Genomic DNA, 16,437 nt, shown 5'->3' with positions numbered 1-16,437 from the left:
ATACTTGTGTTGATCAGGTTCTTGGTGACAAAGGCATGATATAACTCAGTAAACATAGAGAACAATGCTTGATAGTCTATTCCTTGAGCATTATTGTTCTGCATAAATGTTGACTGTCCATTTGCTGTGGAGGTAGTATCATCTTCAATCAGCTGAACACTAAACCTTGACTGCCCACTACAGGTTGAACTTGTTTCTGATGGCTCTTCAATAATAGGCTGTTGGTTCTTGATTGAGAGATTGCCCATTGGTGCTACAAGAGCATTGTTCACTTGAAAACATGGCTTGTCCTCTCTAATCATAAGATTTTTTATCATCTCTTGTTCTGCAGCTTTAAGAAATGCAATCACATCATCCAGCTTAAATTAGGGAAACTGACTTTCTCCTTAATAAACTTACTGGCAGTGTACCATTTACCGGATAAGGATGTCAAGAGCTTCTTGTTCAGCTCAAAGTCATAAATCTACAGATCAGTTGTTCTTATGTCGTTTACAATCATCATAAACCTCTGCAATACTGATTTTAATATCTCCGTCTTTAAACTTGAACCCGTGTAGCTGTTTCTTCAGTCTATCTTTCTTGATATCTCTTAGTTCAGTATTTCCTTCAAACATGTCGATGACCGCATCAAACATACCCTTTGCGGTGTTGTGGTGATTGAAAGTTGTCAAGATTTCCCAAGAAATACCTAACTTCAGCATCTACAAAGCCTTATCGTTTTTAACTCAACGGTGGCATTGTTGTTCGGAGCTGTTGAGGGAACATAGTTTCCTTCAGTGATAGAAGTCCACAGCTCTGGGTCGTTGTAGTTTACAGCTGCTTCGAAGAGCACCTTCCATTTGATGAAGTTTTCTTGTCCATGCAATCTTTGAATCTTGTTGGTAGAGATTTCTTGGTCTTCCATTTCAGCAGATCTGTAAGTTGCAGTAGTGAAACAGAGTAAAGCTTCAAGCTTTTTCACAAACCTTCTGTCCCGTGGCCTTCAGCGAGCTTACAGAAGCTCTGATACCACTTTTCAGGACTGTTAGTTGGGTGAAACCTGAGAAAGGTTGACAAGAACACACCAACTCTGTTACCGGAAGGCCTATTGAATATCCCTATCAGGATATCCAACAAGTGGGAACGAAGGAGTGAAAACAACAAACACGAAATGATAATAAATAATCAGTAAGAGCACATTCACAGACAAAGATTCACTGTATTAAATAAGTCATTAATGAAACAGTGAAAGGAATGTCTAGGGTTTCGTGTGTGACGACGGCGGCGGCAGTACGAGGAAACAAATAAAATATTCTTTGGAATGTTTCTCGTATTGTGTGCGCCGTTATCCTTATCCGTATCTGTGCCCTAAATGGAAACCTAGGACCCTATTTATAGACCCTGACATTCCTTCTAGAAGTTCCTAACCATTACATAATGAAATACAAAATAATATAGGTGTTGAGTCCTCAAGCAAGGTAACAATCTTGCTCTAGCAGACTCACTATGCTAGGTATGCTCGATGAATATCCTCGAGCATACTTTACTTAGAATATCTTTAGTGAAAATATTCTCCTCCAGCAGGCTTCATTCCTCTTGACTAATCCATGCTTTGCTAGAACTCGTCCATCGAGCAAGCTCATTCTTCTTGATGTCTTCAGTCTTCTTATTCAGCAATCTTTAGCATGCTCGGATGTAAATTTTGCTCGGGGAACTGAACTGTGGTCGAAGTTCTTGCTTTGATCACATGACATCTTCTTATTGCATACAAGCTTGTCTCCATGTGCTCGATCATCCTGTGCTCGTAACACTTGGTTAAAACTTGTATGATAAAGCTGTTTGCTCGATTGGCAATCCATGCTCGATAGAAGAACACTCTTGCTTGTTGAAGTGTAGCTTGCTCGAAGCCTTAACACTTAGAAGAATCAACCATTTAAGGTTCTGAAGACCTTGCTCGAAGTAGTAAAACCATGCTCGATCGTCTAGGCTTGCTCGAAGTCCATACTTAGCCGTTTTCAGAGGAGGTTAAGAAGATTCCAATCTTTCTTATCAAAAATCCGACTCCACATAATAGGACTTAAAAACATATTTTTAGAGATATAACCCTTAGAATATTTTTTTCTAAAATATGAAGAGTTTAAAAAATATGTTTAGGACATATTATCCTCAAGATATTCTATTTCAAAAACTTAAAATTATTTCATGAGACATGTTCTAAGTAAAACATATTCAGATAAATTATCTAAAATAACATACAAAACACAATGCTAAAGCCACAAGATCTTATCATTACTAACATTAAATGCAGATAGATAAAAAGACAATGCAAGGGCTTCATCTTCAACAAGTGGAAGATCCCTCCACCCAAGTATTGCTAGATATTCAAAAGTCAAGATAACATGGGCTTCGTCTTGAAAAGTCAAGATCCCTCCACCATGTGTCCTATTATTCTAAGCATAATTGTTTAAGGACAGAAAAGTAAATTCATCAAAAAGCCATTACAAACCAACATCAAACCACAAACAAACATACTTAAAAAACTGGCATCAAGGAGTTTGTAGTGCAGATCGTTAAAGTTGGAGGATAGCTGCTCCAGTCCCCGCTCAAAACAAATTACCCTCAGCATACATTATCTTCAAAATAAGAGGATATGATAAGAAGACATACCTTATTGAACTCAGGGTTGCAAGTCGGAGAAGAGTCGGAAACTTCTTGGGTCTTTCTTTTCTTGGGGGCCTTGGCTCGACTGCTTTCGGGCTTTGGCTGGATAATAGGAATGGCTTCCTTCTTCTTGGTGTTACGGGTGGAAACCATACTATCAATGTCGTAAAGAATGAAAACAGGAGCAAATTTGCCTACAAGGAAAACACAGGTTAGTATCTCTGATCCTTAAATTTTTTAACTAACATGTCAATACTTCTTACCAAACATAGCGGAGCCTGCTGACTAGGATGGTTCTTGAACGGTCGACTGGAAGTAAAAGGTCCTCTCTTCCTCGTCGATGAGGTAAAAAGAGTTTAACTTGCTATCGGTCTCTTTGCTGGGAGGCGCAATCTCAAAAAACCTTAAGGCGACAAGAAAACAAGATAAAACATATCTGTTATAGATATATTAGAATACGGCTTCAAGATAAGGTATCCTACTTTTGGTCACCCAAAGGTATGGAAGGTTTTCGGGTTTTGGAATGGAATCTCTCTTAACAAAAAAAGAACTGTTTCTTCCACTGGTCATTATTTTAGGTGTTTCTCAAGACGAGTGGGGCCGGTCAGATTTGGTTTTGAGAAGGTATCTTGAGGAACCATTGGTGCGAAGATTGTAACACCCCGTAACCGCAGCGGAAACGTACACGGGATGCAACAGACACATCTGATATCAACAACATTGTTTATAAAGAAAACACCACTACATTAATTTAAATGTATTACATTGTTCTGAGTTTCATAACCATCTAAGCGTTATCACATAAGTGTTACCGATAGTACATTAACATTTTTAATGCAAAATATAGTTCTCTAAGCTTCCACAAAATAGCACACAGCATCGAACACAGATCACTTATTCCAATTTGAGTGCACCTAGAAAGCATGTAAAGAAAACGGGTCAACTACGAATAGTTGGTGAGTTTCACTAATTTAAATAAACCATGACAAATCATTATAAAAATCATAAATAAGTGATGTAATTATACTGAGTTCACAAGTGAAAACTCTGTTAACCCCGAAACACATCAAATTACCCCTGGGGACACTGTTAACCCAGGAACATATCTAATAACCTCTGGGGACACTGTTAACCCAGAAACATATTTAATAACCTCTGGGGGCACTGTTAACCCAGAACATTTCCAATATCCTCTGGGGACACTGTTAACCCAGAAATACATTTAATAACCTCTGGGGACACTGTTAACCCAGAACACTGTTTCGGGCCTTACAATATTAGCAACTCAGTTAATTACCATCTTAATACATTACCGTACGATTTCCGTACAATAAACATTATATAAATACATTCGTTTCCATGCGATTAGCATGTACTTAAACACTTTGATAGAAACATGCTTTCTGCCCCGGGAAAATATTTAAAACAGTTCAGTAAAAAGGGGCTCGTGAAAACTCACCTTCTTGTGAGCAAAGATGTACTACGGTGCACGGCTACTGGTACAGATCTGTAATACGATCCCCAAATCGTTACTACACAATTTCTATCAATATAACTTAAATTCGTGTTAACCGGTACGTCTGGGAACACTGCTAACCGAGTACCGATCACGATCCGGGGACAGTGTTAACCCCGAAAATAGTTGTTATTGATATTTTAATTAAAGTGGTGAAATTAGAGCTCGGTTAGACACCCCGTTTGGCCGCGGGGCCCGTTTCCGTCTTTAATACACCGGAAACGGTTAAATCGGGTAAAATTACCCAAATCATCCGAATTATTTTCGGATGATTTATTTTTACTTGATTAACTTAGTTTCATAAAAATCATCCATTTTTAAGGTTTTCAAACACCAGTCAGCTCGCTTAGGCGAACTTCGCCGGTTTATTCGTTTTAAGCTTTAAAAGTTTGTTTTTAAGTTCCATTTAGCACAAATAAATATCCGTTTAGTCTCGGACCTTGAAATTTTGTACAAACCATATTTTGACAGTAAGGAATTTTATAAAATTTTTCCAGAATTAATTTTTATATCTAAAATTTATTTAACCATTTTTAAACGTCATTTAAACACCAAATATGTCGAAAATACCAAACGACCTTCGAAAAATCCCAAATTTTTCTGGGATGACCCCTGTCACCCACATAGTTCCCTGTAATTTTTCCAGAACCAAAAACTCATTTTTCATGCCATTTTTACCAAAACCGAGCTAGAAATCCCTAGAACTCGTTTTACCGAAAAGCCTACTTAGACTTCTCCAATGAACCTGAAATTTTGTGTGTGACTTTTATATGTTATAAAAAGCTTTTCTTAAATTTTCCAGAATTTTTCATGATGTTTAGCTATTTTTCACCATTTTTGGCCAAAACCGAGCATTAAATTCACCAAATATTCATCCTTTATGCAAAAATTACCAAATATTCACAGATCTCATATTTTCATGTGTAGATCATCTCTGTGAAATTTCGTGACCCAACTCTAGGTCTATCACAATCTGTCCGAATTATCTAAATCATACGAAAACCGAACTACCTTGTGTTTTCTAGCGTTAGATCGCAAAGATCTTGGTTTCTAGCCTTTGCTAGCCACTAGATACAACACTTACAAGCACAAAAACACCACACCAAGAAAGTTATACCCACAATCAAGCCATTTCTTTCATGGTTTCGATTAAAACATCAAAACAAAGATTTTGACCGTAAAAATTCGTTTTTGACTCTTTTAACTACTTTCTTAGACCAAGATCCTTTGTATAACTTGTATACATCACTTGATCCTCCAAGAATCGGTTTCATCTCGGGTTTTCACCCATTTTTCATTTGAAACCTCATTTTCTCAAGATTATGGAATTAAAACTATGAATCAACCATTAAAACCAAGTTTATACCTTGAGAATCTTGTTAGAAATCAAAGATTTTGGATGAATGTGTAAAGGGGTTGAGAGGATTTTGGGAGTAAGATTGGAGAAAAAAGAAAAATGAATGTGTATGTGTGTGTAGCATGGACCGATCGGTCCATGTTATGTTTGTGGGGGGGCCCACATCTCCAACCATAGCCACACATTCAGATTGTGTAATCCGGATAATGTTGTGGATAATCTGGTTCAGTTCGTTTTTCGGTTAAACGTTTAATTCCGCTCAAAACGAGGCCAAAACGAGGCCAAAACGGTCGGTTTTCGGCTTAAAAATGAAATTTATATAAAACTGATTTAAAAACTTTAAAAACTTAAACCATGACGTTTATTGACTCAACACATCATATTGTCGGTAATTGTGCATCTTTTTCGGCTTGATCGATCGTCTCTTGCTTGGTTTGATATTAAAGGTTTCGTTTAACGTGCCGACGTACCATTAAATCGAAATCCTTTTTCTGTGCTATAATTCACTCATCCCGAAGATTTAATACTTCGTAAACCTTACTAAACATCATATATTTCGTATATAATGTAATCCCCGATTCGTTCGGGTTTAAATAACCGTTCATAGGTTAATCGTAATTCCAATACGACTAGCTTATACATTCGAGTATAATTCGTACTATGAATCTTATATACTCGTATAGACACATTATAATTCATATATTCGGCATTAAATAACACGTAAATAGTATATTCCGGCTAGGGTATACCTGAATTTGCCGGAATCGTTACATTCTCCCCCCGTTACAAAAATTTCGTCCTCGAAATTTTACGCATCAACTACTTCCTTTTGCGGAAATAGGTGGGGGTATTTCTTCCGAAATTCGTCCTTTCGTTCCCACGTATATTCTGGACCTCGTTGCGAGTTCCATCTAACTTTGACCAACGAGATCTTATTGTGTCTAAGTTGCTTGATTTTCCCGTCTACTATTTCTATGGGCTCCTCTACAATGTTGAGCTTATCATTTATTTGGACACCCTCTAAAGGTAACACCGATGTCTCATCCGACAGACACCTTTTCAAGTTTGACACGTGAAACACGTTGTGAACTGCACTTAATTCGTCTGGCAGTTCTAATCGGTATGCTACAGGACCGATTTTTGCAGTAATGTCGAACGGTCCAATGTACCTAGGGGCTAACTTCCTCGCCTTTCCAAATCTGACTACTCCTTTCCAAGGTGATACTTTCAAATACACTTTATCACCTTTCTCAAATGATAACGGTTTTCTACGGGTATCGGCATAACTCTTCTGCCGATCCCGTGCGGCCTTCAGGTTGTTCTTAATTTCAAGGATTTTGCTGGTCGTTTCCTGGACCAGATCTGATCTAATAACCTGTGTGTCGCCCACTTCAGTCCAGCAGAGTGGCGATCGGCATTTCCGTCCATACAATGCTTCGTAAGGCGCTGCCTTTATACTGCTATGGTAACTATTATTATAGGAAAATTCAACGAGTGGGAGATGTTGATCCCAATTTCCCTTAAAATCCAGTACGCATGCACGAAGCAAATCCTCCAGTGTTTGGATGGTCCTCTCAGACTGACCGTCGGTCTGAGGGTGGTAAGCTGTGCTTAGATCAATACGCGTTCCCAACGCTTCTTGGACAGCTTTCCAAAGGTTGGAGGTGAAATGGCTATCCCGATCAGAGATGATCGGGATGGGTATACCATGACGAGACACAATTTCATTTATATAAATCTGCGCAAGTCTCTCAGTGTTATAATTATTTCTAATCGGGATAAAATGTGCCGATTTGGTTAATCGATCCACGATTACCCAAATTGCATCATGTCCACGGGACTTCTTAGGGAGATGTGTCACAAAATCCATCGTGATCTGCTCCCACTTCCATTCAGGAATCTCCGGTTGTTGTAACATTCCCGAGGGTTTCTGGTGCTCCGCCTTAACCCTCGCACACGTCGTACACTTGCCGACGTATGTGGCTATATCCTTTTTCATACCCGGCCACCAGTAGAACTCCTTCACATCCTGGTACATCTTATCCGATCCCGGATGTATGGAATATTTCGATTTATGCGCTTCGTCCATGATTAATTCACGAAGGTCATGGAGGGTCGGGATCCAAATCCGATTTTTGAAATAGAGAATTTCGTCCACGCGCTGTTCGAAATTCTTCTCGTTACCGTAAAGTCCCTCTTTTTCCAATTGTTCCTCTTTCAACGCCTCGCGTTGAGCGACTCGAATCAAATCCGAAAGGTTCGACTGGACTATCATCCCCAGCGCTCGCACTCGCAATGGCTTAACCCGATCCTTCCTACTCAAAGCATCGGCTACGACGTTAGCCTTGCCGGGGTGATAACGGATGTCACAGTCATAGTCGCTTAACAACTCGACCCATCTTCGTTGCCTCATATTCAGTTCTTTCTGATCGAATATGTGTTGCAAACTTTTATGATCAGTGAAGACGGTGCACTTTGTACCGTAGAGATAATGTCTCCAGATTTTAAGTGCAAAGATAACTGCTCCCAGTTCTAAGTCATGAGTAGTGTAATTTTTCTCGTGTATTTTTAACTGTCGAGAAGCATAGGCTATAACCTTATTATCTTGCATCAACACGCATCCTAACCCTCTCCAGGATGCGTCACAATACACGACAAAACCATCGTCTCCATCGGGGAGTCTTAAGATTGGCGCTTGGCACAATCTTTGTTTTAGCGTTTGAAACGCCGTTTCCTGCTCTTCACCCCATTCATACTTTCGATCTTTTTGAGTCAGGAGGGTTAAAGGTTGGGCGATGCTGGAAAAGTTCTCTATAAATCGACGATAGTATCCAGCTAAGCCTAAGAATTGGCGGATTTCCTTTGGCGATTTAGGCGCTTGCCAATTCTTAACTGCTTCAACCTTACTTGGATCAACGTGTATTCCTTGGTGATTTATAACGTGACCAAGGAATTGCACTTCTTGTAACCAGAAGTTACACTTGGAGAATTTTGCATACAACTTCTCCTGATTTAGAAGCTCTAAAATTAATCTTAAGTGTTGCTCGAGCTCTCCTTTACTCTTCGAGTATATCAAAATATCGTCAATAAACACGATGACGAATTTATCGAGGTAGGGCTTACAGACTCGATTCATGAGATCCATGAACACTGCTGGCGCATTTGTTAGTCCAAAAGGCATAACTAAGAATTCGTAATGGCCGTAGCGAGTCCGGAATGCGGTTTTTGGGATGTCCTCCTCCTGAATTCTAACCTGATGGTATCCCGATCTAAGATCTATTTTTGAGAAGTAGCTCGCACCTTGTAGTTGGTGGAACAGATCATCGATTCGGGGGAGAGGATACCTATTTTTGATTGTCAACTTGTTCAATTCCCTGTAATCAATGCACATTCTAAGGCTCCCGTCCTTCTTTTTCACGAATAGTACAGGTGCACCCCACGGGGAATAACTAGGACGAATAAATCCTTTATCCAACAATTCTTGCAACTGGTTGGATAATTCTTGCATCTCAGATGGTGCAAGTCGGTAAGGTGCCTTAGCAACAGGGCCAGCTTGAGGTAACAGATCGATTCTGAATTCGACCTGTCGGGTTGGCGGGTATCCAGGAAGTTCCTCTGGGAAAACTTGTGGAAATTCGCGTACCACGGGAATATCGTCCACCCGTTTTTCCTCAGAATCAGTGGTCGTCAGGCTCGCTAGATACGCCACACATCCCTGACGTATATATTTTAACACCTTGAGGTGGGATATAAATGGTATCATGGTGCCGGATTTTTCACTTTGCACTAATACCTCCTCGTCATTCGACACCCGGATCTTGACGATTTTCTTTTCACAGTTTATTTCTACTTTGTTACGTGCTAACCAATCCATTCCCACTATCACGTCAAAACTACCCAATTCTACCGGTAACAAGTCAATCGGAAAGGATTGTTCGTTCAGAATAAAAGGGCAATTCCGAACTATCTGATTAACTATCATGGTTTTACCGTTAGCGACTTCTACGGTGTAAGGTTCTATGGTTTCACCAATTGGAAGGTCTGCTATCGACAGGAATCTAACGGAGACAAAACTTCTATCGGCGCCTGTATCAAATAATACAGAAGCGTAATGATCAGAGACGAGGAATGTACCTGTCACTACGCTGGGGTCCTGGCGTGCCTCGTTCGCCCCCATCACGAATGCTCGGCCTCGCGCCGGATTGGACGACGATGCCTGACCCGCGGGTTGCCGCCCATTTCCTCCCTGGTTCAGCTTCGGACAGTTTTTCTTGAAGTGATCTGTGCTACCGCATTCGAAGCAAGCACGACTGGTGGTCATCACTTGATTTCCTTGTGGGTTTTGTTGTCGGGCTCATTGAGTCCTAAATGGCTGCGCACGGATAGGTTGCGGTTGTCGGTTCAAGTTGTTCAGGTTTGTCCTACAGCTCGGCGCGTAGTGCCCAATCCTGCCGCACCGGTGGCACACCACCTCTTTGCACATGCCACCATGGTGGTAACAGCATTTCCCACACTTAGGAAACGTTCCCTTCTGCGGTTCTTGCCTTCCGCCCGAACTAGTCATGGCGTAGTTCTGGGCAGTGGGTCTAGCACGTTTACCTTGCTGCCTGTCCTGGGTCCTATGGTCATGTGTACCCCGCTTTCCTCCAGCGGACTCTCCCGCCACCTTCAGTGACCCACTCCTTACGAAATCGTATGTTACGATACCCGCTTGCGTCACCGCACCCTCATATGTCTGGTGTCCCCCAGAATTGACTATACTCCTTACAACTGGAGTTAGCCCCCAAATATAACGCTCCACCCTCTTCGACTCTGGGGTGACTAACCATGGTACCAATCGCGACAACTCATTAAACCGGTTCGTATAACCCAAATGGTCTGCCCCCTGCATTTCCAGGTTCCACAATTCATTTTCTAATTTTTGCAATTCGTTTTTCGGGCAGAAATGTTCCAGTACAAGAGCCTTGAGCTCCGTCAAGGTCATGCGGTTTGTCGCCGCCTGGCCCCGGGTCTGCACTATCGTGTTCCACCAAGTCAAGGCATGGTCCGTGAATGTGCAGGCAGCATACTTAACAACACAATCCTCGGGGCAGTTGCTGATATTCACCACGGATTCTATTTTCTCGATCCATTTAACTAATCCATTTGGTCCTTCAGACCCGCTAAACTCTAGAGGTTTGCACAACATAAAGTCGTTGATCGAACATCCCCTGGATGCACGAATCGGTTCAGTACGGTTCGTCTCTACCGTAGGTATAGGGCCATTACTGTCTGTAACGACCACCCTAGGCGGTGCGTCATTACTCGGAATCGTGTTATCATTCTGCGGAGGATTAGTATTTCGTTCCCCATCATTATTGGTGGTCGTTTGATTGCTCGGAGGGGTTGGATTGGTCGAATTGTTAATACTGGCGGCGATGCGCGATACTATATCCGGTATCGCCGCCTCCAACTGTCGAGCAATCAAACGGCTCACGTCCACTTCCGACAGTTGGGCTGAACGTTTTGGTGCCATTCTACACAACATCAAGAAAATATATATAATCAATACAAGTTCCAATCATAAAACACAACATACATTCCATTCATTAATAAACGTTAGTACATATTACACAAACATCCGTTCATATTACTTTCCTGTCACTATTACATTAGTTAAGTTTTCATACGTAGGGCCTATGTCGGCATCATTTCGACATAACCCGCAACGGGTCAGTGCTTGAATGATACCCAAAAGTATCTATACTGATATGCCCCAAAAGAGACCCCCCCTAAGGGCCAGTGGTTGTATTATAACTAAACAAGATTCACTCCATGTTAGCATCACCACTAACTGCTTACACAGAGTATCAAAAAGCGGTCCCTGTCTATTCCCATCCCAACACAACTAAACACGGTGGTAAACCAACCCCACCAATATCGCCACCAACACCACCAACACAGCCATCATAACCCGGACCCGCATCTCCATCCGGCCGAGCATCCATTGGGAGTATGAGCACTCCCTCTTCAGCTGGGCAATCGCATACTGATGGTCCAGTATGCAATCCCCCAAGTACATCCTCCTCTGTACTCCCACCGTCAGGGCGGCGGAGTGCTCATTCACCTGTTCGGTGAGCACTCGGAGCCAGGCCGCCGCGTCCCGTTCCTATCTAGGAAGACCCCACACAGGTGGAGTCGCAGGCTCGGGCTGAGAGCGGGAGGACTCGCCCCTGTGGGTAGCAGGTCTGGGTGGGGGCGAGGTAGGTCGGACATGTGGGATACTGATCCGCGCCGTGAGGCGGGGTCCGAATCCGGGGGGTGCAGGGGCGGCCTGTGGTGCGGATGGGGTAGGGGATCTGGCAATCCTAGCTGGGGAGGACTGGCCGGAACTCCTAAGGCTAGCCTCGCTAGGCTCTGTGCTAGATGCTACGAGTGGGCTCCCAGAGTCCCCGGAGCTGACCTCCTCCGGGTCCTCCTCAATCGACAAACTAGGAGTTCTTGACATTTTACCTGCACACAAGTTAACAAACATATAGTTCTTTCCATAGTGTAAATCATAATCAAATTAATATACACTTACTTATACAACTTGACCACATAACAATATTATCACATATTTGCACGTATGTTGCCAATTTTACCTATTAAAGTCCCCCGTGACTTTCCCTGAATTCCCTCGTGCAGACAAGTCTGTTATTATGTTCCGGACCATAATAACCCACTTGTCCATCCAAGTTCATCCCGATCTCGTCACAATAAATTATTAGTTGATATTCAGATCCTATAATACTTGAGCTACTGGTTATATTTTAGGTATCTTTTAAAGACATCCTAATTCTTTGTAACCAATGGCTCTGATACCAACTTCTGTAACACCCCGTAACCGCAGCGGAAACGTACACTGGATGCAACAGACACATCTGATATCAACAGCATTGTTTATAAAGAAAACACCACTACATTAATTTAAACGTATTACATTGTTCTGAGTTTCATAACCATCTAAGCGTTATCACATAAGTGTTACCGATAGTACATTAACATTTTTAATGCAAAATATAGTTCTCTAAGCTTCCACAAAATAGCACACAGCATCGAACACAGATCACTTATTCCAATTTGAGTGCACCTAGAAAGCATGTAAAGAAAACGGGTCAACTACGAATAGTTGGTGAGTTTCACTAATTTAAATAAACCATGACAAATCATTATAAAAATCATAAATAAGCGACGTAATTATACTGAGTTCACAAGTGAAAACTCTGTTAACCCCGAAACACATCAAATTACTCCTGGGGACACTGTTAACCCAGAAACATATCTAATAACCTCTGGGGACACTGTTAACCCAGAAACATATTTAATAACCTCTGGGGGCACTGTTAACCCAGAACATTTCCAATATCCTCTGGGGACACTGTTAACCCAGAAATACATTTAATAACCTCTGGGGACACTGTTAACCCAGAACACTGTTTCGGGCCTTACAATATTAGCAACTCAGTTAATTACCATCTTAATACATTACCGTACGATTTCCGTACAATAAACATTATATAAATACATTCGTTTCCATGCGATTAGCATGTACTTAAACACTTTGATAGAAACATGCTTTCCGCCCCGGGAAAATATAAAACAGTTCAGTAAAAAGGGGCTCGTGAAAACTCACCTTCTTGTGAGCAAAGATGTACTACGGTGCACGGCTACTGGTACAGATCTGTAATACGATCCCCAAATCGTTACTACACAATTTCTATCAATATAACTTAAATTCGTGTTAACCGGTACGTCTGGGGACACTGCTAACCCAGTACCGTACACGATCCGGGGACAGTGTTAACCCCGAAATACTTTTCAGGACTTTGATTGTGATATCACTTAGAGTTCCTTAGTCAAAACTACCATTAGTTTGTTTTCTCGTTTTGCGTGCCTAGCACGGTTATTCGTCTTTATGTTTTCAAAAGATGAGTTTGGCCACATACGACCCGAAAATAGTTGTTATTGATATTTTAATTAAAGTGGTGAAATTAGAGCTCGGTTAGACGCCCCGTTTGGCCGCGGGGCCCGTTTCCGTCTTTAATACACCGGAAACGGTTAAATCGGGTAAAATTACCCAAATCATCCGAATTATTTTCGGATGATTTATTTTTACTTGATTAACTTAGTTTCATAAAAATCATCCATTTTTAAGGTTTTCAAACACCAGTCAGCTCGCTTAGACGAACTTCGCCGGTTTACTCGTTTTAAGCTTTAAAAGTTTGTTTTTAAGTTCCATTTAGCACAAATAAATATCCGTTTAGTCTCGGACCTTGAAATTTTGTACAAACCATATTTTGACAGTAAGGAATTTTATAAAATTTTTCCAGAATTAATGTTTATATCTAAAATTTATTTAACCATTTTTAAACTTCATTTAAACACCAAATATGTCGAAAATACCAAACGATCTTAGAAAAATCCCAAATTTTTCTGGGATGACCCCTGTCACCCACATAGTTCCCTGTAATTTTTCCAGAACCAAAAACTCATTTTTCATGCTATTTGTACCAAAACCGAGCTAGAAATCCCTAGAACTCGTTTTAACGAAAAGCCTACTTAGACTTCTCCAATGAACCTGAAATTTTGTGTGTGACTTTTATATGTTATAAAAAGCTTATCTTAAATTTTCCAGAATATTTCATGATGTTTAGCTATTTTTCACCATTTTTGGCCAAAACCGAGTATTAAATTCACCAAATATTCATCCTTTATGCAAAAATTACCAAAAATTCACAGATCTCATATTTTCATGTGTAGATCATCTCTGTGAAATTTCATGACCCAACTCTAGGTCTATCACAATCTGTCCGAATTAACTAAATCATACGAAAACCGAACTACCTTGTGTTTTCTAGCGTTAGATCGCAAAGATCTTGGTTTCTAGCCTTTGCTAGCCACTAGATACAACACTTACAAGCACAACAACACCACACCAAGCAAGTTATACCCACAATCAAGCCATTTATTTCATGGTTTCGATTAAAACATCAAAACAAAGATTTTGACCGTAAAAATTCGTTTTTGACTCTTTTAACTACTTTCTTAGACCAAGATCCTTTGTATAACTTGTATACATCACTTGATCCTCCAAGAATCGGTTTCATCTCGGGTTTTCACCCATTTTTCATTTGAAACCTCATTTTCTCAAGATTATAGAATTAAAACTATGAATCAACCATTAAAACCAAGTTTATACCTTGAGAATCTTGTTAGAAATCAAAGATTTTGGATGAATGTGTAAAGGGGTTGAGAGGATTTTGGGAGTAAGATTGGAGAAAAAAGAAAAATGAATGTGTATGTGTGTGTAGCATGGACCGATCGGTCCATGTTATGTTAGTGGGGGGGCCCACATCTCCAACCATAGCCACACATTCGGATTGTGTAATCCGGATAATGTTGTGGATAATCTGGTTCAGTTCGTTTATCGGTTAAACGTTTAATTCCGCTCAAAACGAGGCCAAAACGGTCGTTTTTCGGCTTAAAAATGAAATTTATATAAAACTGATTTAAAAACTTTAAAAACTTAAACCATGACGTTTATTGACTCAACACATCATATTGTCGGTAATTGTGCATCTTTTTCGGCTTGATCGATCGTCTCTTGCTTGGTTTGATATTAAAGGTTTCGTTTAACGTGCCGACGTACCATTAAATCGAAATCCTTTTTCTGTGCTATAATTCACTCATCCCGAAGATTTAATACTTCGTAAACCTTACTAAACATCATATATTTCGTATATAATGTAATCCCCGATTCGTTCGGGTTTCAATAACCGTTCATAGGTTAATCGTAATTCCAATACGACTAGCTTATACATTCGAGTATAATTCGTACTGTGAATCTTATATACTCGTATAGACACATTATAATTCATATATTCGGCATTAAATAACACGTAAATAGTATATTCCGGCTAGGGTATACCTGAATTTGCCGGAATCGTTACAAAATCATACACAAAGCAAAGTTCAGAAAGGCTGAAATCAATGGCATGGTCGGCGATTAACCTTTCCAATACGAACAGGGCAAAACTAAGACCGGTTCTATGTAAGAACTCAATGGTAAAGGCCAGAAACGGGTAAGAAAAGCCAATCTTAAAAGGCATGTATGGAAAGCAAGTCCAGGTCTTCGAGACAAGGTCAGATAGAAAGGCTTGGTCAAAATGTCTAAAAACAGTCACCGAAGGGAAACAGCCTCGAGACTGTAGATTCATAATGTCGGTGTTATTAAAGGTGCATATCTCACTCACGGGGCTAGCAAGAAGATTTTGTGACACAAAATCGTCAATGCCGGAAGGGTGTGTGAAAGCATGTGACGGATCTAGATCTTGTGATTATGACCATGATCTCGTTGATTATCCATACGATTAGGCTAGTATTACTTTAGTGTGTGTACTGTGTGTTTTGAGAGAACAAATGGACAGAGTAACGAGAGGATTCAAGGAATAATCAGAACTGTTATAAATAGAATAGATTAAAGGGGTATATATAGGAAGATGACCCTATTCGTTAAACTTAACTTAACGAATAGGTCATTCGTTACAAAAACCTTAACGAATAAACAAGCTTACTCGTTAATACATTAAGTGATAGCGAATGGCCCTTATTCGTTATCTCATTCGTTAAATAGGGTTAACGAATGAGCTTACAATTAGACGAATGTGTTACATTCGTTACGGGGTAACGAATGTAACTTACAATAGAGCGAATGGCCGTTTTGCCATATTTACATTATAACCCCTATACATTAATCTATTACATTAATAACCCTGATAAAGATCGAGACGTATAAAACATGTATTAACAAACTCCCCCTCGTCTCGAGCTCTTTAACTCTTATCTCTGGAACCTCTTGTTCTTCCAGTCAGCGTAAGCTCGTAGTCTCTTACGTTAGCAAATC

The sequence above is a fragment of the Bidens hawaiensis genome, unplaced genomic scaffold (assembly GCF_021521415.1).
Source record: "Bidens hawaiensis isolate Kalapana, Puna unplaced genomic scaffold, B.hawaiensis_p1.1 tig00006905_1, whole genome shotgun sequence".
Classification (NCBI taxonomy): Eukaryota; Viridiplantae; Streptophyta; class Magnoliopsida; order Asterales; family Asteraceae; genus Bidens; species Bidens hawaiensis.
Note: the sequence above shows the minus strand (reverse complement) of the source record.